Genomic DNA, 23481 nt, shown 5'->3' on the forward strand with positions numbered 1-23481 from the left:
GTGACCACGACTTCACAGAAGACAGCAGGAACTTCACTCGGTGACAGAAAACACCGTAAGTATGGCTGCCTGCGCGTCTTGCACCTTACTCACGGAGAGGCTGGCTCTGCTAGAGGGCCGTGTCCGCCAGTTAGAGCAGAGTAATCTCGTAACTTTAGATGTTGCGGACACATCTGCTAGCGTTAGCTGTAGCGAGCTAACTAGCCCAGCCTGGAGTAGTCCTAAGCGGCCTACAAGCTACGGTGTACCGGTTGAGATGCATAATAGATTTAGCTCTTTAGCTAGTCCTACACCCCAGTCTACCGGGCACCACACCTTAGTCATAGGGGACTCCATCACCCGACACATAAAGCTTAGCAAACCAGCCACAATTTTTTTTTTTTTTTTTTTTTTCAATTAAGTGTATCCCTGGGGCTAGAGCACCTGACATAGAAGCTAATCTTAGGGAGCTAACTTGCAACAGGCCTAGTAAACACGTACAACAGGCTAATCGCACCACTAGTTATGCGAATATAGTTGTACACGTTGGCTCCAATGACACTAGAATGAGACAGTCAGAGATTACAAAGAGAAACATAGCCAGGACTTGTGATCTCGCTAGAAAGATGTCCAGGCATCGAGTAATTGTCTCTGGCCCCCTGCCTGCGAGAGGCAAGGATGAGAGATATAGCAGATTAGTCTCGCTTAACAAGTGGCTGGCTAGCTTCTGTAGACAACAGGGACTAACGTTTATTGATAATTGGCCCTCTTTCTGGGGCAAACCAGGCTTGCTGATGAGAGACGGCCTTCACCCTAACCAGGAAGGCGCCATCATCCTGTCTAAAAACATAGACTACTGTTTAAGTCACATTTGACTAACTACACTAGAGCAAGCCCGGTCACAGGCAATTACAGAGCCTGCTAGTCCGGGTGAGGAGTCAGTTAAGCTAGAACTAGCCAGCACCAGGCTGGATAATTCCTGTACGCATAGCAATTCTCTTAGAATAAGACACAACTCACATAATGTGTTTTCTGTTGTGAATGTGTTAGAGGTAGATATGCATTCTACTGAGGTGGCAAATCATGATGCGTTCAGTCTATCGCAGCATCAAGCAAACAATCTGAAAATTCCCGTCGTATCAATTCCTAGATATGGTCGAAACTATTTAAAGTACACTACGTATAATAAACGCAAAATTATTAATATTGCTACTACGGATAATTTAAACAAAAACTCGTCAAAACAGCCCAATACTTATAATATGGGCTTTTTAAACATAAGATCATTGTCTACCAAAACGTTATTAGTTAATGAGGTCATTAGAGACAACAATCTTAACGTCATTGGTCTTAGCGAAACCTGGCTCAAACCAGACGATTTTTTTGCGCTAAATGAGGCATCTCCTCCTAACTATACGAATGCGCATATTGCCCGTCCCCTCAAAAGGGGTGGGGGGGTCGCACTAATATACAATGAAAACTTTAACCTTACCCCTAACCTAAATAATAAATACAAATCGTTTGAGGTGCTTACTATGAGGTCTGTCGCACCGCTGCCTCTCGATATGGCTGTTATCTACCGCCCCCCAGGGCCCTACTCGGACTTTATCAATGAAATCTCAGAGTTCGTTGCTGATCTAGTGACGCACGCAGACAATATAATCATAATGGGGGACTTTAATATCCATATGAATACCCCATCGGACCCTCAGTGCGTGGCGCTCCAGACTATAATTGATAGCTGTGGTCTTACACAAATAATAAATGAACCTACGCATCGCAACGGTAATACGATAGATCTAGTGCTGGTCAGAGGTGTCACCACCTCCAAAGTTATGGTACTCCCGTATACTAAAGTAATGTCCGGTCATTACCTTATAAAATTCGAAGTTCTGACTCATTGTCAACAAACTAATAATAATAATAACTGCTATAGCAGCCGCAACATTAATGCTGCCACAACGATGACTCTTGCTGACCTACTGCCTTCGGTAATGGCACCATTCCCAAATTATGTCGGCTCTATTGATAACCTAACTAACAACTTTGACAATGCCCTGCGCGAAACCATTGATAGCATAGCACCGCTAAAACAAAAAAGGGCCCCTAAAAGGCGCACCCCATGGTTTACAGAAGAAACCAGAGCTCATAAATTATCATGTAGAAAGTTGGAACGGAAATGGTGCGCAACCAAGCTTGAGGTTTTCCATCAAGCATGGAGTGATAGTTTAATATCGTATAAACGCATGCTTACCTTAGCTAAAACTAAATATTACTCAAATCTCATCCGCCTCAACAAAAACGACCCTAAATTTTTGTTTAGTACAGTAGCATCGCTAACCCAACAAGGGACTCCTCCCAATAGCTCCACCCACTCGGCAGATGACTTTATGAATTTCTTTAATAAGAAAATTGAACTCATTAGAAAGGAGATTAAAGACAACGCATCCCAGCTACAACTGGGTTCTATTAACACAGATACAACTGTATCTACGACGGATACTGCAATACAAAATAGTCTCTCTTTTTTTGATGAAATAACATTAGAGGAACTATTACGGCGTGTAAGTGGGATAAAACAAACAACATGTTTACTTGACCCACTTCCTGGGAAACTTATCTAGGAGCTTTTTGTATTATTAGGTCCATCAGTGCTAAATATTATAAACTTATCACTTTCCTCTGGCACTGTTCCCCTAGCATTCAAGAAAGCGGTTATTCATCCTCTGCTCAAAAGACCTAACCTTGATCCTGACCTCATGGTAAACTACTGACCGGTGTCCCACCTTCCCTTTATTTTGAAAATCCTCGAAAAAATTGTCGCACAGCAGCTAAATGAACACTTAGTGTCTAACAATCTCTGTGAACCTTTTCAATCTGGTTTCAGCGCAAATCACTCTACGGAGACAGCCCTCACAAAAATGACTAATGATCTACTGCTAACGATGGATTCTGATGCGTCATCCATGTTGCTGCTTCTTGATCTTAGCGCTGCTTTCGATACCGTCGATCATAATATTTTATTAGAGCGTATCAAAACATGTATTGGTATGTCAGACTTAGCTTTGTCGTGGTTTAACTCTTATCTTACTGACAGGATGCAGTGCGTCTCCCATAATAATGTGACCTCGGACTATGTTAAGGTAACGTGCGGAGTTCCTCAGGGTTCGGTTCTTGGCCCTGCACTCTTTAGTATTTACATGCTGCCGCTAGGCGACATCATACGCAAATACGGTGTTAGTTTTCATTGTTATGCTGATGACACCCAACTCTACATGCCCCTAAAGCTGACCAACACGCCGGATTGTAGTCAGCTGGAGGCGTGTCTTAAAGACATTAAACAATGGATGTCCGCTAACTTCTTGCAACTCAACGCCAAGAAAACGGAAATGCTGATTATCGGTCCTGCTAAACACCGACATTTATTTAATAATACCACCTTAACATTTGACAACCAAACAATTACACAAGGCGAATCAGTAAAGAATCTGGGTATTATCTTCGACCCAACTCTCTCGTTTGAATCACACATTAAGAGTGTTACTAAAACGGCCTTCTTTCATCTCCGTAATATCGCTAAAATTCGTTCTATTTTATCCACTAGCGACGCTGAGATCATTATTCATGCGTTCGTTACGTCTCGTCTCGACTACTGTAACGTATTATTTCCAGGTCTCCCTATGTCTAGCATTAAAAAATTACAGTTGGTACAAAATGCGGCTGATAGACTTTTGACAAGAACAAGAAAGTTTGATCATATTTCGCCTATACTGGCTCACCTGCACTGGCTTCCTGTGCACTTAAGATGTGACTTTAAGGTTTTACTACTTACGTATAAAATACTACACGGTTCAGCTCCGTCCTATCTTGTCGATTGTATTGTACCATATGTCCCGGCAAGAAATCTGCGTTCAAAGAACTCCGGCTTATTAGTGATTCCCAGAGCCCAAAAAAAGTCTGCGGGCTATAGAGCGTTTTCTATTCGGGCTCCAGTACTATGGAATGCCCTCCCGGTAACAATTAGAGATGCTACCTCAGTAGAAGCATTTAAGTCCCATCTTAAAACTCATTTGTATACTCTAGCCTTTAAATAGCCCCCCTGTTAGACCAGTTGATCTGCCGTTTCTTTTCTTTTCTCCTCTGCTCCCCTTTTTCTTGAGGGGGGGGGCACAGGTCCGGTGGCCATGGATGAAGTGCTGGCTGTCCAGAGTCGGGACCCGGGGTGGACCGCTCGCCTGTGCATTGGCTGGGAACATCTCTGCGCTGCTGACCCGTCTCCGCTCGGGATGGTGTCCTGCTGGCCCCACTATGGACTGGACTCTTACTATTATGTTGGATCCACTATGGACTGGACTCTCACAATATTATGTCAGACCCACTCGACATCCATTGCTTTCGGTCTCCCCTAGAGGGGGGGGGGTTACCCACATATGCGGTCCTCTCCAAGGTTTCTCATAGTCATTCACATCGACGTCCCACTGGGGTGAGTTTTTCCTTGCCCGTATGTGGGCTTTGTACCGAGGATGTCGTTGTGGCTTGTGCAGCCCTTTGAGACACTTGTGATTTAGGGCTATATAAATAAACATTGATTGATTGATTGATTGATGTCGGAGTTTTTGTCTCCGCGACTGCCGAAGCCGCACACCGCTTGGCCTGTTGGTACCTGTCCACTGCCTCCGGAGTTCCCTGAGACAAAAAGACCCTATAGGACTCTTTCTTCAGCTCTACGGCATCCCTTCTGGGATTACCGCCACGACAGACACCAAACACCTTGCAGCCACAGCTCCGATCGGCCGCCTCAACAATAGAGGTACGGAACATGATCCACTCAGACTTTTTTCCCCTCCAAAACGACGTCTAATTTCAAGAATAATATACGTTTTTAGTGGTGCACAATATTTGACAATATTGGGCCGAATTATCCAATTAGAATAAACAATTACCGTATTTTTCGGACTATAAGTCGCAGTTTTTTTCATAGATGGCCGGGGGTGCGACTTATACTCAGGAGCGACTTATGTGTGAAATTATTAACACATTACCGTAAAATATCAAATAATATTATTTAGCTCATTCACGTAAGAGACTAGACGTATAAGATTTCATGGGATTTAGCGATTAGGAGTGACAGATTGTTTGGTAAACGTATAGCATGTTTTATATGTTATAGTTATTTGAATTACTCTTACCATAATATGTTACGTTAACATACCAGGCACGTTCTCAGTTGGTTATTTATGCCTCATATAACGTACACTTATTCAGCCTGTTGTTCACTATTCTTTATTTATTTTAAATTGCCTTTCAAATGTCTATTCTTGGTGTTGGCTTTTATCAAATACATTTCCCAAAAAAATGCGACTTATACTCCAGTGCGACTTATATATGTTTTTTTCCTTCTATATTATGCATTTTCGGCCGGTGCGACTTATACTCCGAAAAATACTGTACCTTTAAAAGAATTAATAATATAAAAACTTTCTGGGCCTGTACTGTAGGCAGGTTAGGGTCAGCAAATTAAGCGCTCCTTTTCTCCTACTCGTGCTGTAAACTTCCCCTGAGATAATCGTAAACAAACATGGCATCCATCGTGTGGGACTTCTTCACTGTTTAGGGTGCTGGTTGCACCATATGTTGTGCAAACAACAGAGAAAAAAAACATCATGCTTCAACACATCAAACTTTATCAGCCACCTGAAACGCCAGCGTTGCAACGACAGTGTTTTGAAAACTTATAAAGACGACTGCTGCTAAAAAAGCTGCCCCTAAAACGAGTGATGGGCAAGCTACTTGGAAAATGTAGTAAGCTAAACAACAAGTTAGGCCCAATCCCAATGCACCCCCTAACCCACTACCACTACACCCTCCAAAAGAAGCAAAAAGGGGTAGAGCTTTGTAATCTTCCCTAAGAATTGGGACACCACCTGCTACGTCACTACATAGTTTACGTTCGGGCACGTAAGATAGATAGATAGATAGATAGATAGATAGATAGATAGATAGATAGATAGATAGATAGTACTTTATTGATTCCTTCAGGAGAGTTCCCTCAGGAAAATTACAATTCCAGCAGCAGTGTACAGAATTGAGATCGAATTTAAAAAGTAAAAAGTAAATAATGGGGGTATAAATGGAAACAAAATAGAAAAATATTACAATAGAATAAAAATAAAAAGCAACAATGAGAATACAAATATAACAGTAAAATAAGAATATAACAAGAGAAACTAGGCAGTAGTGACCATGTTATGAAAAAGTATTGCACTGTTATTGTTTTGCATCCCCTGTCATCCTAGTACAGGGGTCGGCAACCCAAAATGCTGAAAGAGCCATATTGGACCAAAAATACAAAAACAAATCTGTCTGGAGCCGCAAAAAATTAAAAGCCATATTACATACAGATAGTGTGTCATGAGATATACATTGAATTAAGAGGACTTAAAGGAAACTAAATGACCTCAAATATAGCTACAAATGAGGCATAATGATGCAATATGTACATACAGCTAGCCTAAATAGCATGTTAGCATCGATTAGCTTGCAGTCATGCAGTGACCAAATATGTCTGATTAGCACTCCACACAAGTCAATAACATCAACAAAACTCACCTTTCATGCACAACGTTAAAAGTTTGGTGGACAAAATGAGACAGAAAAAGAAGTGGCATAAAACACATCCTAGAAAGTCGGAGAAAGTTATACATGTAAACAAACTACGGTGAGTTCAAGGACCGCCAAAATTAGTAGGACAAAACGGCGCTCGCCAAATACTCGAATCAGTGAAGCATGTTTAATATAAACAGTGTGCTTTATAACAATTAGGGAGGCTTGTGTCATGTTTGTCCTCCTACAGAAACCATATTAAAACAAAAAATAGATTTTTTTTTTCCCCTCATTTTTTTCCATTTTTCATACATTTTTTATAAAGCTCCAGAGGGGCACTAGGGCGGCGCTAAAGAGCCGCATGCGGCTCTAGAGCCGCGGGTTGCCGACCCCTGTCCTAGTACGACTACGTAGTTATGTTTGCACACCGAGAGTTGTACCAACATCAATGTTTTGGTACCAATATGTATATTGTTATGTATTTCAATCCTTTTTGATACTAAATAAAAGACACAACAACAAAAATGTATTATTGGCTTCATTCAAACAGGACATTTATGATAATAAAAAAAATATGATTAAACATATGTTTCTTATTGCACCCAAAGAACAATATTAGAAGTAAAATTAAAATGTGCATTAAACACATGGGCTTTTCCTATTGCACTCAAATAACAGTTTACAATTATTTTAAATATTAGATACAGCCTGCCATAATCTATAATTAGATTAGAATAGTCTAGAAAGCTTTATTGACATTGTATTAAATGCTTCATGATTTATGGTTGCCAATTTTGACCTGGGATTTAAGACAAATACAATAATTATTGAACAATGAAAACAAGGTTAAAAATACTGAGATAAGTCAAGCAGCATGTAAAACACACATTGTTAGAGATAAAACACAGATGAAAAAGTGGGAATTTGTTACGAAATTCAGTCAATTTACTTGCATTATTTTAAATTACATGGGCGGTTATGACTACACTAATCATTTTCAACAAGCCAACCAGCTGTATGCGTGTCTCGTATCTACTGTATGTGAGCACAGGGGAACTATATTGCCTGCCACTCTTTAAACTCCTTGTGTAGATCGGAATGTTTATTATTTAAATGTTTACCTAAGTTTGAAGCAAAGGTGATAATGCTGTTTTGCCACATTTGGCGAGGCATGTTTTAAAGCAGCGCTTGTATCGTGTTTCAAGCGTCATCTTTATTGACAGTTCTGAATCCAAAATACCTCCATATTGCCTTTCACACACCCTTTTTATTAACCAGTAGACTTGCTGTTAGTTTGTTATTATTCTTTAGGACAATTTTTCTGCTTGTATGCGCTCAGTGTGTGCGTTTTAACTCACACTTCGGCTCAGCAACACCGCCGCCGCACAGCAGCACATGTGGATGAAAAATAATTACCGGTGTTTTCCAAAGGCAGTGTCAGAATAATTGTATCTAAGTTATCACAAAACTTTGTGTTGCCATGAGTTCCCGGCAAGCAGACAAAAGCTGTTTTTGATCCTACCAAGCAGAAGGCTTGTAAAACTCCAATGTGTAGGATGGGGAGCGACATGATGAATTGTAATCCACAGAAAGATTTTGTCTTGACCCGAGATCTACAAAGCGGAGAGGAGGCAGGGCCTGACCCCCCTCCAGGCACCTTTTCTTATTACTGTTTTGGGACCGAGGGCAACGGCTGTTTACGACCTTTTCTTTGAATCAAACTTTTCTTTGAACTGTTTTGTAACCAAAGGCGGCGGCTGTTTACGACCCCCGCCCCTTTAGAAACAGCTGTTGCCATGTAATCAGGGAAAGTCCAAATACAAACCCCGTTTCCATATGAGTTGGGCAATTGTGTTAGATGTAAATATAAACAGAATACAATGATTTGCAAATCCTTTTCAACCCATATTCAATTGAATGCACTACAAAGACAAGATATTTGATGTTCAAACTCATAAACTTTTTTTTTTTTTGCAAATAATAATTAACTTAGAATTTCATGGCTGCAACACGTGCCAAAGTAGCTGGGAAAGGGCATGTTCACCACTGTGTTACATCACCTTTTCTTTTAACAACACTCAGTAAACGTTTGGGAACTGAGGAGACACATTTTTTAAGCTTCTCAGGTGGAATTCTTTCCCATTCTTGCTTGATGTACAGCTTAAGTTGTTCAACAGTCCAGGGGGTCTCCGTTGTGGTATTTTAGGCTTCATAATGCGCCACACATTTTCAATGGGAGACAGGCCTGGACTACAGGCAGGCCAGTCTAGTACCCGCACTCTTTTACTATGAAGCCACGTTGATGTAACACATGGCTTGGCATTGTCTTGCTGAAATAAGCAGGGGCGTCCATGGTAACGTTGCTTGGATGGCAACAAATGTTGCTCCAAAACCTATATGTACCTTTCAGCATTAATGGCGCCTTCACAGATGTGTTGTTGATAAACGGTTTTTGCCTTGCATAGGAGAGTTTTAACTTGCACTTACAGATGTAGCGACCAACTGTAGTTACTGACAGTGGGTTTCTGAAGTGTTTCTGAGCTCATGTGGTGATATCCTTTACACACTGATGTCACTTGTTGATGCAGTACAGCCTGAGGGATTGAAGGTTATGGGCTTAGCTGCTTACATGCAGTGATTTCTCCAGATTCTCTGAACCCTTTGATGATATTACGGACCGTTGATGGTGAAATCCCTAAATTCCTTGCAATAGCTGGTTGAGAAAGGTTTTTCTTAAACTGTTCAACAATTTGCTCACGCATTTGTTGACAAAGTGGTGACCCTTGCCCCATCCTTGTTTGTGAATGACTGAGCATTACATGGAATCTACTTTTACACCCAATCATTTAGCCTAACGTTAGCTAGCTGGCTAATATTACAAACTAACGTTCCAAACTAACATGTAATATATTATATAAATTGTGCAGAAATTGTGCATTTTTCTCTGGCCCCACCTGAGCAAGTCAGCATCTGAAATCACTCACTATGAAGGGCTAGATTCATAACCCCTACCCCTCTTTATGTCTACTACCCCTACATGCAAAGAGTCATTGGGACACCACTACCTTCACGGGAACGCGCAAAATGTAGGGATATGGCTAAAAAGTAGGGTGAAGGGGTGTATTGGGATTGGGCCTAAATGTAGCTAAGCTACAGGGGAAGCAACTGTAATGGTACCTGAAAAATATGATAATAAAACAAGATATAACAACAGTTTTTAAATTTTGCAATAGAAAAACAAATTTTGATATCAAATACAATTAATATTTAAAATTACAGAAATTTAAATACCGGGAATTGGTACCGTATCGATTAAAATATGAACCCTGAGACTTAGACTTAGACTTAGACAAACTTTAATGATCCACAAAGGAAATTGTTCCACACTGTAGGTCAGTTACAAAGGATGGACAGGGTAAGGCTGGAAATGATAATGCACGCAAGGGCACAAAAAGAGGGCGAAAACAAAAGGTATAAAGTAGACTAAAAATGTACCATAGTAGCAATATAAAATATAACATGTATGTAATATTTACTTATAATGTATACAGTATATAATATATACTGATATATTATATCATTATATAATATTTTTATATAAGATATACTATATATATATTTTTTTTTATACAAGATATACTATATATATATATATATATATGTATGTATATATATATATATATATATATATATATATATATATATATATATATATATATATATATATATATATATATATATATATATATATATATATATATATATATTATATATGAGGGATTTATACAGCTTGCATTAAAACTTTATTTATGTGTTGACTCTGATTTGATTGTCTACTTTATGCAAAAAATTAAGTAGATTTATTAAAGCACATTTAGTAACTGATAAACTTGTGAGCTTTGCAAGGATTGAATTCAGTGTTTAATCCACCATCGGCGCACATGTAGTATATAAACTAATTAATCATTGCTTATGTTGAGTAAAAAAGCCTTTCATCCCACACAAGTTTTAAAAATATATATTGTTTCACGTTGTACATGCAACAACAATGATAATTACCCATTCATGTTGTTGTTATTGCACAAAAAATCTTACTAATGATTTGAACTAATCAATTATTCAGTAATACATGGCTGCACTAGTATTTATTTACCCACAACACTTTAATGAGAGCACAAAAACATAACTTCACTCAAAAACCTTTAAACAAACCTCATTTGCATGTTGAATCATTTCATTTTTGGCCACAACTTTAGGAACACCTGCATCACTCAATGACAATGAATTGAATCCAAAGAAGACAAACATAATAACTGTAATAAGAACAATATTATTTGATGAACAGCCAATTAAAAGTGTCATCTTCACATCAAGGCTATAATTTGGCTGTAGTAGGGGTACCTAATCAACTGGCCAGTGAATGCACATTTTAATTTTGAGATAAAATGTTGTAAATAGAACATTCACATATTGATGATTGTTTTCGTTTTTAATCCTCCCATTCAGGAAGTCATTTATTTGTGTGATTTAAAAAAAAATTAAAAAAAATTAAGATATATTTTCAGAAGGTGAAATATATTTCATTTGTGGGCGGTTAAAGAAGCAATACGAGGCACGTGAGTGTTTTGCTGAAGAGAAGTGATGATGATGATGAAGATGTCTTACCAGCTTATGTTCTCCCGTGTGACCGTGAACGCACCACCCAGTATGCAGATGCTTTCCAGCTGTTAGTCGCTGTCCTTGGTGCTGAAGTGTTGTCTCACGCTGACAAACTCCTCTGTGATCTCCAATCTGCCATCCGCCGGACCTGCACGCCGGACCAGCCAGGTCCAGGCAGCCCAGCCGCACGTACGGACCTTCTTGCTCCTCAGCAGCAGAGAAGATGAAAAAAAGGAGAAGAAAAAGAAGAAGAAGAAGAACAAGAAGAAGAAGAGAGCTTCAATCGCAAATAAAGTGGAAGCTCTTTTTTTTTCTTTACTTGTGATGTTTTCTTAGCGGGAAGTTGACGATTGAACTTCAAAATAAAAGCAGCAGAGGAATTTGGAGGTGCTGCCACAACAAGGACGCGCCTCTGCTGCTCTGGTGGGCTCCACGCGCTGCGCGCTCCCGACTGTTGGCAGCTTGAAAAACAAAGCCAAATGAGACACACACACACACACACACACACACACACACACACACACACACACACACACACACACACACACACACACACACACAAGCACGCACACACACACACACACACACACGCGTGACACTGTGAAATATATGCATAAACAATACAGCTTGGTGAGCAAGGAGCGTCACAGTAAAAGACAATAAATGGAATATAAATGAATATTGTGCAGAGTGTGAAGATGATACACTCCAGCTGAGAGCTGCATGCACTCCAAACACAAGAGGTTGTGTCTTTTTATCATCTGTTTCATTCCCCAGCATTCAAAAGTGAGTACTCATGTTTTAATGACAAAAACTTTATCAAGGAACAATATGCTTTAGAGCAGTGTTTTTCAACCACTGTGCCGCGGCACATAGGGTGCCGTGAGATATTGTCTGGTGTGCCGTGGGAAATTATGCAACTTCACCTAATTGGTCCCAAAAATGTTATTTGCAAATCAATGATTATAATTTGCAAATAACGTGCCTCTCCTTAGTGTCTGTGCTGTGTAGAGCTCGGCAGGGTAACCATGTAATACTCCACGTCAGTGGGTGGCAGCAGGTAGTTAATTGCTTCGGAATGTGTCGGGTGAGATGAGGACGATTTGTCGTGAACCCAATATGCAAAAGTTAAAAAGGTATGTAACGCTTAAACCAAAAAGGAACAAAAGGGAAAGGAAAAGGCATTGAAGCATAGGGAAGGCTATGCAAAACGAAAGTAAAACTGAACTGGCTACAAAGTAAACAGAAAAAGAATGCTGGACGACAGCAAAAACTTGCAGCGTGTAGCACAGAGACGGCGTCCACAAAGTACATCCGTACATGACTTGGCAATCAACAATGTCCACACAAAGAAGGATAGCAACAACTTAAATAGCCTTGCTTGCTAACACAAAGCAGGTGCGGGGAATAGCGCTCAAAGGAAGACATGAAACTGCTACACGAAAACATCAACAAAACAGGAAGGGCCACCAAAATAACAGCGCAAGACAGGAACTGAAGCACTACACACAGGAAAACAACAACAAACTCAAAATAAGGCACGACGACCTGGTGGAGTTAAATTTTTTTAACATTTTCTGCTGGTGGTGTGCCTCCGTATTTTTTAATGACAAAAATGTGCCTTGCCTCAAAAAAGGTTGAAAAACACTGTTTCGGAGTAGTCAGTGTGCAGTTTGTATAGGAGATTTGGTCAACACACAAACATTATTGTGTAAATATCTGGCGACACAAGTGAGACGCAAGATCATTCATTGGGTCGTGGTAGTATGAAGCTGCATGAGTGCTGCCAGCATACATACTGTATACTGCATTTTAGGGCTGGCAAAGTTACCGTGACAACGTGTTAACTATAGGTTCCTTTAACGCTGATCTTTTTTTTTTTTAACGTTTAGTTACTGTTGAGCCACAAGCTGGAAAATAGCAAGCTGAAATGCATAAAGGAAAGGGGGACATTATGAAAATATCAGATCCAAAGCCATGGCAAGTCGTTCTCCCGACAAGACAAAACTACAAACCCCGTTTCCATATGAGTTGGGAAATTGTGTTAGATGTAAATATAAACGGAATACAATGATTTGCAAATCATTTTCAACCCATATTCAGTTGAATATGCTACTAAGACAACATATTTGATGTTCAAACTGATAAACATTTTTTTTCTGCAAATAATCATTAACTTTAGAATTTGATGCCGCGCAACACGTGACAAAGAAGTTGGGAAAGGTGACAATAAATACTGATAAAGTTGAGGAATGCTCATCAAACACTTATTTGGAACATCCCACAGGTGAACAGGCAAATTGGGAACAGCTGGGTGCCATGATTGGATATAAAAGTAGATTCCATGAAATGCTCAGTCATTCACAAACAAGGATGGGGCGAGGGTCACCACTTTGTCAACAAATGCGTGAGCAAATTGTTGAACAGTTTAAGAAAAACCTTTCTCAACCAGCTATTGCAAAGAATTCAGGGATTTCACCATCTACGGTCCGTAATATCTTCAAAGGGTTCAGAGAATCTGGAGAAATCACCGCACGTAAGCAGCTAAGCCCGTGACCTTCGATCCCTCAGGCTGTACTGCATCAACAAGCGACATTAGTGTGTAAAGGATATCACCACATGGGCTCATTAACACTTCAGAAACCCACTGTCGGTAACTACAGTTGGTCGCTACATCTGTAAGTGCAAGTTTAAACTCTACTATGCAAGGCGAAAACCGTTTATCAACAACACCCAGAAACCTGCACCTTACCTCCAGAGTTCCTGCTGCATCTTGGAAGAACGACCCATGTGACACAGACGTAACATATTCCTCTTAAATATTGTTCACAAATCTGTGTTAGTGAGCATTTCTTCTTTGCTTCCAGGAATTGTGTACAGATCCTTGCAACATGGGGCCGTGCATTGTCATGCTGCAACATTGGGTGATGGTCTCGGGTGAATGGCACAACAATGCGCCTCAGGATCTCGTCACGGTATCTCTGTGCATTCAAAATGGCATCACTAAAATGCACTTGTGTTTGTTGTTGATAACATACGCCTGCCCATACCATAACCCCACCTCGACCATGGGTTACTTCATTCACAACGATGACATCAGCAAACCGCTCTCCCACACGACGCCACACACGCTGTCTGCCGTCTGCCCTGAACAGTGACAACCAATATTCATCCGTGAAGAGAACACCTCTCCAACTTGCCAGGCGCCATCGAATGTGAGCATTTGCCCACTAAAGTCGGTTACGATGACAAACTGCAGTCAGGTCGAAACCAGGATGAGGAAGACGAGCATGCAGTTGAGCTTCCCTGAGATGGTTTCTCACGGTTTGTGCAGAAATTCTTTGGTTATGCAAACCAATTGTTGCAGCAGCTGTCCGAGTGGCTGGTCTCAGATGATCATGGAGGTGCATCTGCTGGATGTGGAGGTCCTGGGCTAGTGTGGTTACACGTGGTCTGCAGTTGTGAGGCCGGTTGGATGGACTGCCAAATTTTCTGAAACGTCTTTGGAGACGGCTTATGGTAAAGAAATTAACATTCAATTCTCGGGAAACAGCTCTAGCGGACATTCCTGCAGTCAGAATATATATACAGGTAAAAGCCAGTAAATTAGAATATTTTGAAAAACTTGATTTATTTCAGTAATTGCATTCAAAAGGTGTAACTTGTACATTATATTTATTCATTGCACACAGACTGATGCATTCAAATGTTTATTTCATTTAATTTTGATGATTTGAAGTGGCAACACTAAATTGGCCCTAGGGTGTGGATGTGAGTGTGAATGTTGTCTGTCTATCTGTGTTGGCCCTGTGATGAGATGGCGACTTGTCCAGGGTGTACCCCGCCTTCCGCCCGATTGTAGCTGAGATAGGCTCCAGCGCCCCCCGCGACCCCAAAGGGAATAAGCGGTAGAAAATGGATGGATGGGATGGATTTGAAGTGGCAACAAATGAAAATCCAAAATTCCGTGTGTCACAAAATTAGAATATTACTTAAGGCTAATACAAAAAAGGGATTTTTAGAAATGTTGGCCAACTGAAAAGTATGAAAATGAAAAATATGAGCATGTACAATACTCAATACTTGGTTGGAGCTCCTTTTGCCTCAATTACTGCGTTAATGCGGCGTGGCATGTAGTCGATGAGTTTCCGGCACTGCTCAGGTGTTATGAGAGCCCAGGTTGCTCTGATAGTGGCCTTCAACTCTTCTGCGTTTTTGGGTCTGGCATTCTGCATCTTCCTTTTCACAATACCCCACAGATTTTCTATGGGGCTAAGGTCAGGGGAGTTGGCAGGCCAATTTAGAACAGAAATACCATGGTCCGTAAACCAGGCACGGGTAGATTTTGCCCTGTGTGCAGGCGCCAAGTCCTGTTGGAACTTGAAATCTCCATCTCCATAGAGCAGGTCAGCAGCAGGAAGCATGAAGTGCTCTAAAACTTGCTGGTAGACGGCTGCGTTGACCCTGGATCTCAGGAAACAGAGTGGACCGACACCAGCAGATGACATGGAACCCCAAAACATCACTGATGGTGGAAACTTTACACTAGACTTCAGGCAACGTGGATCCTGTGCCTCTCCTGTCTTCCTCCAGACTCTGGGACCTCGATTTCCAAAGGAAATGCAAAATTTGCATGGTTGGGTGATGGTTTGGGGTGCCATGTCATCTGCTGGTGTCGGTCCACTCTGTTTCCTGAGATCCAGGGTCAACGCAGCCGTCTACCAGCAAGTTTTAGAGCACTTCATGCTTCCTGCTGCTGACCTGCTCTATGGAGATGGAGATTTCAAGTTCCAACAGGACTTGGCGCCTGCACACAGCGCAAAATCTACCCGTGCCTGGTTTACGGACCATGGTATTTCTGTTCTAAATTGGCCCGCCAACTCCCCTGACCTTAGCCCCATAGAAAATCTGTGGGGTATTGTGAAAAGGAAGATGCAGAATGCCAGACCCAAAAACGCAGAAGAGTTGAAGGCCACTATCAGAGCAACCTGGGCTCTCATAACACCTGAGCAGTGCCAGAAACTCATCGACTCCATGCCACGCCGCATTAACGCAGTAATTGAGGCAAAAGGAGCTCCAACCAAGTATTGAGTATTGTACATGCTCATATTTTTCATTTTCATACTTTTCAGTTGGCCAACATTTCTAAAAATCCCTTTTTTGTATTAGCCTTAAGTAATATTCTAATTTTGTGACACACGGAATTTTGGATTTTCATTTGTTGCCACTTCAAATCATCAAAATTAAATGAAATAAACATTTGAATGCATCAGTCTGTGTGCAATGAATAAATATAATGTACAAGTTACACCTTTTGAATGCAATTACTGAAATAAATCAAGTTTTTCAAAATATTCTAATTTACTGGCTTTTACCTGTATATATATATATATATATATATATATATATATATATATATACACACTGTGATGATGTGGCGACTTGTCCAGGGTGTACACCGCCTTCTGCCCGAATGCAGCTGAGATAGGCTCCAGCGACCTCCTGCGACGCCAAAAGGGACAAGCGGTAGAAAATGGATGGATGGATATATATACATACATACACATATATGCATACATATATACATACACACATATAAATATATTCATACATATATATACAGCTATATATACACATACATATACACACAAACACACACACATATTTATATACCGGTATATATATATTTATATATATATATATATATATATATATATATATATATATATATATATATATATATATATATATATATATATATACTGTATGTATATATATATATATATATACAGTATCTTGTTCAATAATTTTATACCTTCAATTTCAGCAACACTTGCACATACGCACACACACACACACGCATGCACGCATGCATGCACAAACGCACACTTAGGAATAGGAGAGCTCAGGCAAACAAAGACTTTTGCAGCACAGCAGCAATTAAAATGACAAACATGTTTTGTATGTTGCATAATTCTCTTAACTAACACAAAAGTAGCAATTTGGTCTTGAACTAAAATGATTGTTTGTGTTCCAATGATGAATGGAAAGTAGGCGGAAAGCAGACTTTCGATAACAACGTGACAATTAATGTCAAGGGAAATAACAAAGTGTCCTTGCGTCGCTATTTTTCTTTCTTTCTTTATGTGAACAACAACCAATACACAATTACAATTTAAAAAGAAATACTAGTCAATGGAATTATGCTCCAGGGGTAATATTTTCCATGAACGTCAAGAGATACACAAAAACACATCACACATAAACATGTCAAACTGCGCTGCAAAAAACAAAATAACATGCAATAATAAAAAGTATTTATTTTGTAATTTTTAATACATAATAATATAAAGCATGACAATGTACAATTTCTGTATCCAACATTAGTTTACACTTGTTGCTTTTGTTTACCTCCAAAAAATATGTTTTTGAAATGTTATCTGAACACTAAAACTGGTACAGTCTTTATGAATCACGGGAAGTATGAAAAACTAATGAAAATAAGTTTACTACCTATCACACTTTTCAAAAAACAGACACATTTTGTAGTTTCTGCTTGGTGCAAAAAAACAAACAAACGAAAAACATATTTGGGTGTATTTTGAAAGGTTTATAGGCAAATATAAAGTATAAGCGATCATGAAAAGATATTTAATATGGGATGGAGTAGATTTATACACTCTTGAGAAAAATAGAAAAATAAAACCGTTAGGGTGCAGGTTTCGACACATTATCACCCTTTTGGGTGCAGCGCTGCCATGTAGTTTGCAAAAACTGTTGTGTGTTTACTAGGGTTGCCGACACACAAAAAATACACCACTAACTGCTTTTTTTAGTGCAGTCAGTACAGAATTATGTATGACAATTTTCCCCAGCGAGCTGCATCAATTCTCATCGTATGAGCCATTGGTGTCAGTAGGGCTATTTTAGGGGGCTTTAAAATATTCTTAAAACCCCCTTAATAATTTGGTGTGTTTTTTTTTTTTTGCAGGATAATTCTATATAAATATGCAGGAATATGAGTTCAAATAAAGAATAATGTAAGCTGTCATTATTCACTATGATTATAAATAATTTGAAAACCATTTGTCAGCGCTTATTATCCAATCCAATCCGTTCCATACTTTACTGAAAATCCAGTCCGCGTTTTACCTTAGTAAGGTCGAGCCAGACCGCAGCAGCATTAAGTTAAAGTTAAAGTACCCATGATTGTCACACACACACTAGGTGTGGCGAAATTATTCTCTGCATTTGACCCATCACCCTTGATCACCCCCTGGGAGGTGAGGTGAGCAGTGAGCAGCAGCGGTGGCCGCGCCCGGGAATAATTTTTGGTGACTTAACCCCCAATTCCAACCCTTGAGACTATGTTTAATGCGTTCACGACACTGCAGGGTAGGATGTCCAATTCAGATTTTTTTTTGTCAAATCTGATCTTTTAATGCAGTCGTTCCCATTATAAAAAAGACTCCAATATGAATGCAAACTGACCCAAATACAGACATGGTGTCATGACGTCACACGTCCTGCAGTGTTTACGGAAGTAAACCTGTAAGTAAACATGCTTTAATTCTAGTCGTCTCAGTACTGGCGCATTTGTGGCAATTTCAAGGATTTTGTGCAATCAAAGTCAACCATTTTTTTAAGAACATGGAGAAGATTATTAAAGAAGATGTCTCCCGCATTTTTGGGGACATTTGTCTCAATGTCTGCTCTGACGAGCGTGTTGGCGATCAGTCGTGGAACATTGATTGATATGAGTTCCTAAAACATTATTTTTGCCTGTTTCTGCTAATTTGTCTACTATTTATTTGTTATCCGCCTAATTCGGTGAATAATGATGACCCTTATAGTAAGCCATCATTATTCGCCATTATGTGACCCGAGCGCGGGAGAGTTCACACTTAGGTCGCATCATAACACTATTTGATTGAATTGTAATATATAACTCATAATAATAATGTCTATAATATTGCTGACTGAAAAATAACTTCCATACCGTATGTAAAGCAAAGCACACTACTACAGCTTTGCCGTATAGGTGTGCTACTTAAACAATTGATGTTGTTTAATAGTCTTAGTGTTAATTTAGTGTTAGTGTTTTGGAGACTCTCAAGACTGGATGCACTGATAGACTCATAGTCAAAAACAGGGGTCCCCAAACTTTTTGACTCCGGGGCCGCATTGGGGTGAAACAATTTGGCTGGGGGCCGTGCTATATATATATATATATATATATATATATATATATATATATATATATATATATATATATATATATATATATATTATATGTAAATGTGTGTGTGTGTATATGTATATGTAAATGTGTATATATGTTTGTGTATATATGTATATGTCCATGTATATATATATGTATGTGTACCGGTATATATGTATATATATATATATATATATATATATATATATATATATATATATATATGTGTATATATATATATAAGTATATGTGTATATATTTATATATATATATATATGTAAATTTATATATATATATATGTAAATGTGTATATGTGTGTGTATATATGTATATGTCCATGTATATATATATGTATGTGTATATATGTATATATATATATATATATATGTATATGTGTATATATTTATAAATATGTATATGTGCCTATATGTGTATATGTATATATATATATATATACATATATATATGTATATGTGTCTATATGTGTATATGTATATATATATATGCATACATATACATATATATATACATACATATACACATATACACATGCAGGGCCGGCCCGTGGCATAGGCCGTATAGGCAAATGCTAAGGGCGCCGTCCATCAGGGGGCGCCACGCCAGTGCCACAAATGTTGGAGAAAAAAAAAAAAAAAAAAGTTGGTACTATTATTTCTAAATACAAAAAATAATCCCACATTAATTAAAATGCAAAGTAAAGCCTATTTAATAGAAATATTATTTGTTACAAGAGTACGCCCCCCCCCCCCCCCCCCTCTCTCCCAGCATGGTGCGCCCCCTCCCTTCCCGTATCATGACTCTTTTTGGACGTCACCACATCAAAAAATCAGCACAAGATGTCAAAACAGCCAAAACTGTCAGGTGCCCAGGGAAGAAAAAAGAGAAAAGAAGAGGAGGAGAAACGAGAAAAGACAGAGGTAGCAGGTAGGTGAGCCGAACATGAAATTATTTGTCTGTTACAGAATGTGATAGTAACCTGGCTTTTTAGCATTAAGCTAATGTCACATGATTCGGCAATTGCTAATCAATAAATAGCTAGTTCTGTTTTAACGTCGGGTTAATATTGTGGAGGGGGCTAAATTGTTATGGAAAATAATAATGTAACGTTAGGTAATTACAGTACTCCCACCTTACATTTTTCAGGGACATTTGTATTAGATCTTTTAAGCAGCTGTTTTTTGTTTACATTGTTATTGCCTTCTGGTTAGCTAATGTTTGCCCTGCAGGTAATATTCACTTTTCCACCCCTTTATATATTAGGTATAGTTGTAAGTAAAGAAAAAAAAGGTCAAAGACAAAGCTATTCGGTTTCTTGTGAGTATATACACTTCACTGCCGATGTGGGGGGGGGCGCCACCTAAAATCTTGCCTAGGGCGCCAGATTGGTTAGGGCCGGGCCTGTACACATGTATATATATATATACATACATATAAACATATACACATATACACATATAGACACATATACATAAATATATACACAATATATATATATGTATACATATATATATATATATATATATATATATATATATATATATATATATATATATATATATATATATATATATATATACATATGTATATATATATATATGTATATGTATATATGTATAATAATAATAATAATAATAACTGGGATTTATATAGCGCTTTTCTAAGTACCCAAAGTCGCTTTACATGTAGAACCCATCAATCATTCACACCTGGTGGTGGTAAGCTACTTTCATAGCCTCAGCTGCCCTGGGGTAGACTGACGGAAGCGTGGCTGCAATTTGCGCCAACGGCCCCTCCGACCACCACCGATCATTCATCATTCAATTCACCGGTGTGAGTGGCACCGGGGGCAAAGGGTGAAGTGTCCCGCCCAAGGACACAACGGAAGCGATTTTTTAGGATGGTAAGAGACGGGGAGCGAACCTGCAACCCTCAGGTTTCTGGCACGGTTGCTCTACCCTCTACGCCATGCCGCCCCCATATATATACAGGTAAAAGCCAGTAAATTAGAATATTTTGAAAAACTTGATTTATTTCAGTAATTGCATTCAAAAGGTGTAACTTGTACATTATATTTATTCATTGCACACAGACTGATGCATTCAAATGTTTATTTCATTTAATTTTGATGATTTGAAGTGGCAACAAATGAAAATCCAAAATTCCGTGTGTCACAAAATTAGAATATTACTTAAGGCTAATACAAAAAAGGGATTTTTAGAAATGTTGGCCAACTGAAAAGTATGAAAATGAAAAATATGAGCATGTACAATACTCAATACTTGGTTGGAGCTCCTTTTGCCTCAATTACTGCGTTAATGCGGCGTGGCATGGAGTCGATGAGTTTCTGGCACTGCTCAGGTGTTATGAGAGCCCAGGTTGCTCTGATAGTGGCCTTCAACTCTTCTGCGTTTTTGGGTCTGGCATTCTGCATCTTCCTTTTCACAATACCCCACAGATTTTCTATGGGGCTAAGGTCAGGGGAGTTGGCGGGCCAATTTAGAACAGAAATACCATGGTCCGTAAACCAGGCACGGGTAGATTTTGCGCTGTGTGCAGGCGCCAAGTCCTGTTGGAACTTGAAATCTCCATCTCCATAGAGCAGGTCAGCAGCAGGAAGCATGAAGTGCTCTAAAACTTGCTGGTAGACGGCTGCGTTGACCCTGGATCTCAGGAAACAGAGTGGACCGACACCAGCAGATGACATGGCACCCCAAACCATCACTGATGGTGGAAACTTTACACTAGACTTCAGGCAACGTGGATCCTGTGCCTCTCCTGTCTTCCTCCAGACTCTGGGACCTCGATTTCCAAAGGAAATGCAAAATTTGCATGGTTGGGTGATGGTTTGGGGTGCCATGTCATCTGCTGGTGTCGGTACAGTTGGTACAAAATGCGGCTGCTAGACTTTTGACAAGAACAAGAAAGTTTGATCATATTACGCCTATACTGGCTCACCTGCACTGGCTTCCTGTGCACTTAAGATGTGACTTTAAGGTTTTACTACTTACGTATAAAATACTACACGGTCTAGCTCCGTCCTATCTTGTCGATTGCATTGTACCATATGTCCCGGCAAGAAATCTGCGTTCAAAGAACTCCGGCTTATTAGTGATTCCCAGAGCCCAAAAAAAGTCTGCGGGCTATAAAGCGTTTTCTAGACGAGACGTAACGAACGCATGAATAATGATCTCAGCGTCGCTAGTGGATAAAATAGAACGAATTTTAGCGATATTACGGAGATGAAAGAAGGCCGTTTTAGTAACACTCTTAATGTGTGATTCAAACGAGAGAGTTGGGTCGAAGATAATACCCAGATTCTTTACTGATTCGCCTTGTGTAATTGTTTGGTTGTCAAATGTTAAGGTGGTATTATTAAATAAATGTCGGTGTTTAGCAGGACCGATAATCAGCATTTCCGTTTTCTTGGCGTTGAGTTGCAAGAAGTTAGCGGACATCCATTGTTTAATTTCATTAAGACACGCCTCCAGCTGACTACAATCCGGCGTGTTGGTCAGCTTTAGGGGCATGTAGAGTTGGGTGTCATCAGCATAACAATGAAAGCTAACACCGTATTTGCGTATGATGTCGCCTAGCGGCAGCATGTAAATACTAAAGAGTGCAGGGCCAAGAACCGAACCCTGAGGAACTCCGCACGTTACCTTAACATAGTCCGAGGTCACATTATTATGGGAGACGCATTGCATCCATAAGATAAGAGTTAAACCACGACAAAGCTAAGTCTGACATACCAATACGTGTTTTGATACGCTCTAATAAAATATTATGATCGACGGTATCGAAAGCAGCGCTAAGATCAAGAAGCAGCAACATAGATGACGCATCAGAATCCATCGTTAGCAGTAGATCATTAGTCATTTTTGCGAGGGCTGTCTCCGTAGAGTGATTTGCCCTGAAACCGGATTGAAAAGGTTCACAGAGATTGTTAGACACTAAGTGTTCATTTAGCTGCTGTGCGACAATTTGTTCGAGGATTTTCG

At 39.5% G+C, this 23481-nt stretch overlaps 1 protein-coding gene across 1 annotated transcript in view; it reads right to left on the reverse strand.

The window, feature by feature from the left end:
• The window catches only part of grm2b (glutamate receptor, metabotropic 2b), a 66162-nt gene extending 54655 nt beyond the window's left edge, over nt 1-11507 (reverse strand). The window contains exon 1 of the mRNA XM_061923601.1: nt 11248-11507. The gene's annotated coding sequence lies outside the window, so the exon portion shown is untranslated. The remainder of the gene's footprint in view (nt 1-11247) is intronic.
• Nucleotides 11508-23481: the final 11974 nt, after the last annotated feature.

Source organism: Nerophis lumbriciformis, linkage group LG28 (assembly GCF_033978685.3).
Source record: "Nerophis lumbriciformis linkage group LG28, RoL_Nlum_v2.1, whole genome shotgun sequence".
Taxonomy (NCBI): domain Eukaryota; kingdom Metazoa; phylum Chordata; class Actinopteri; order Syngnathiformes; family Syngnathidae; genus Nerophis; species Nerophis lumbriciformis.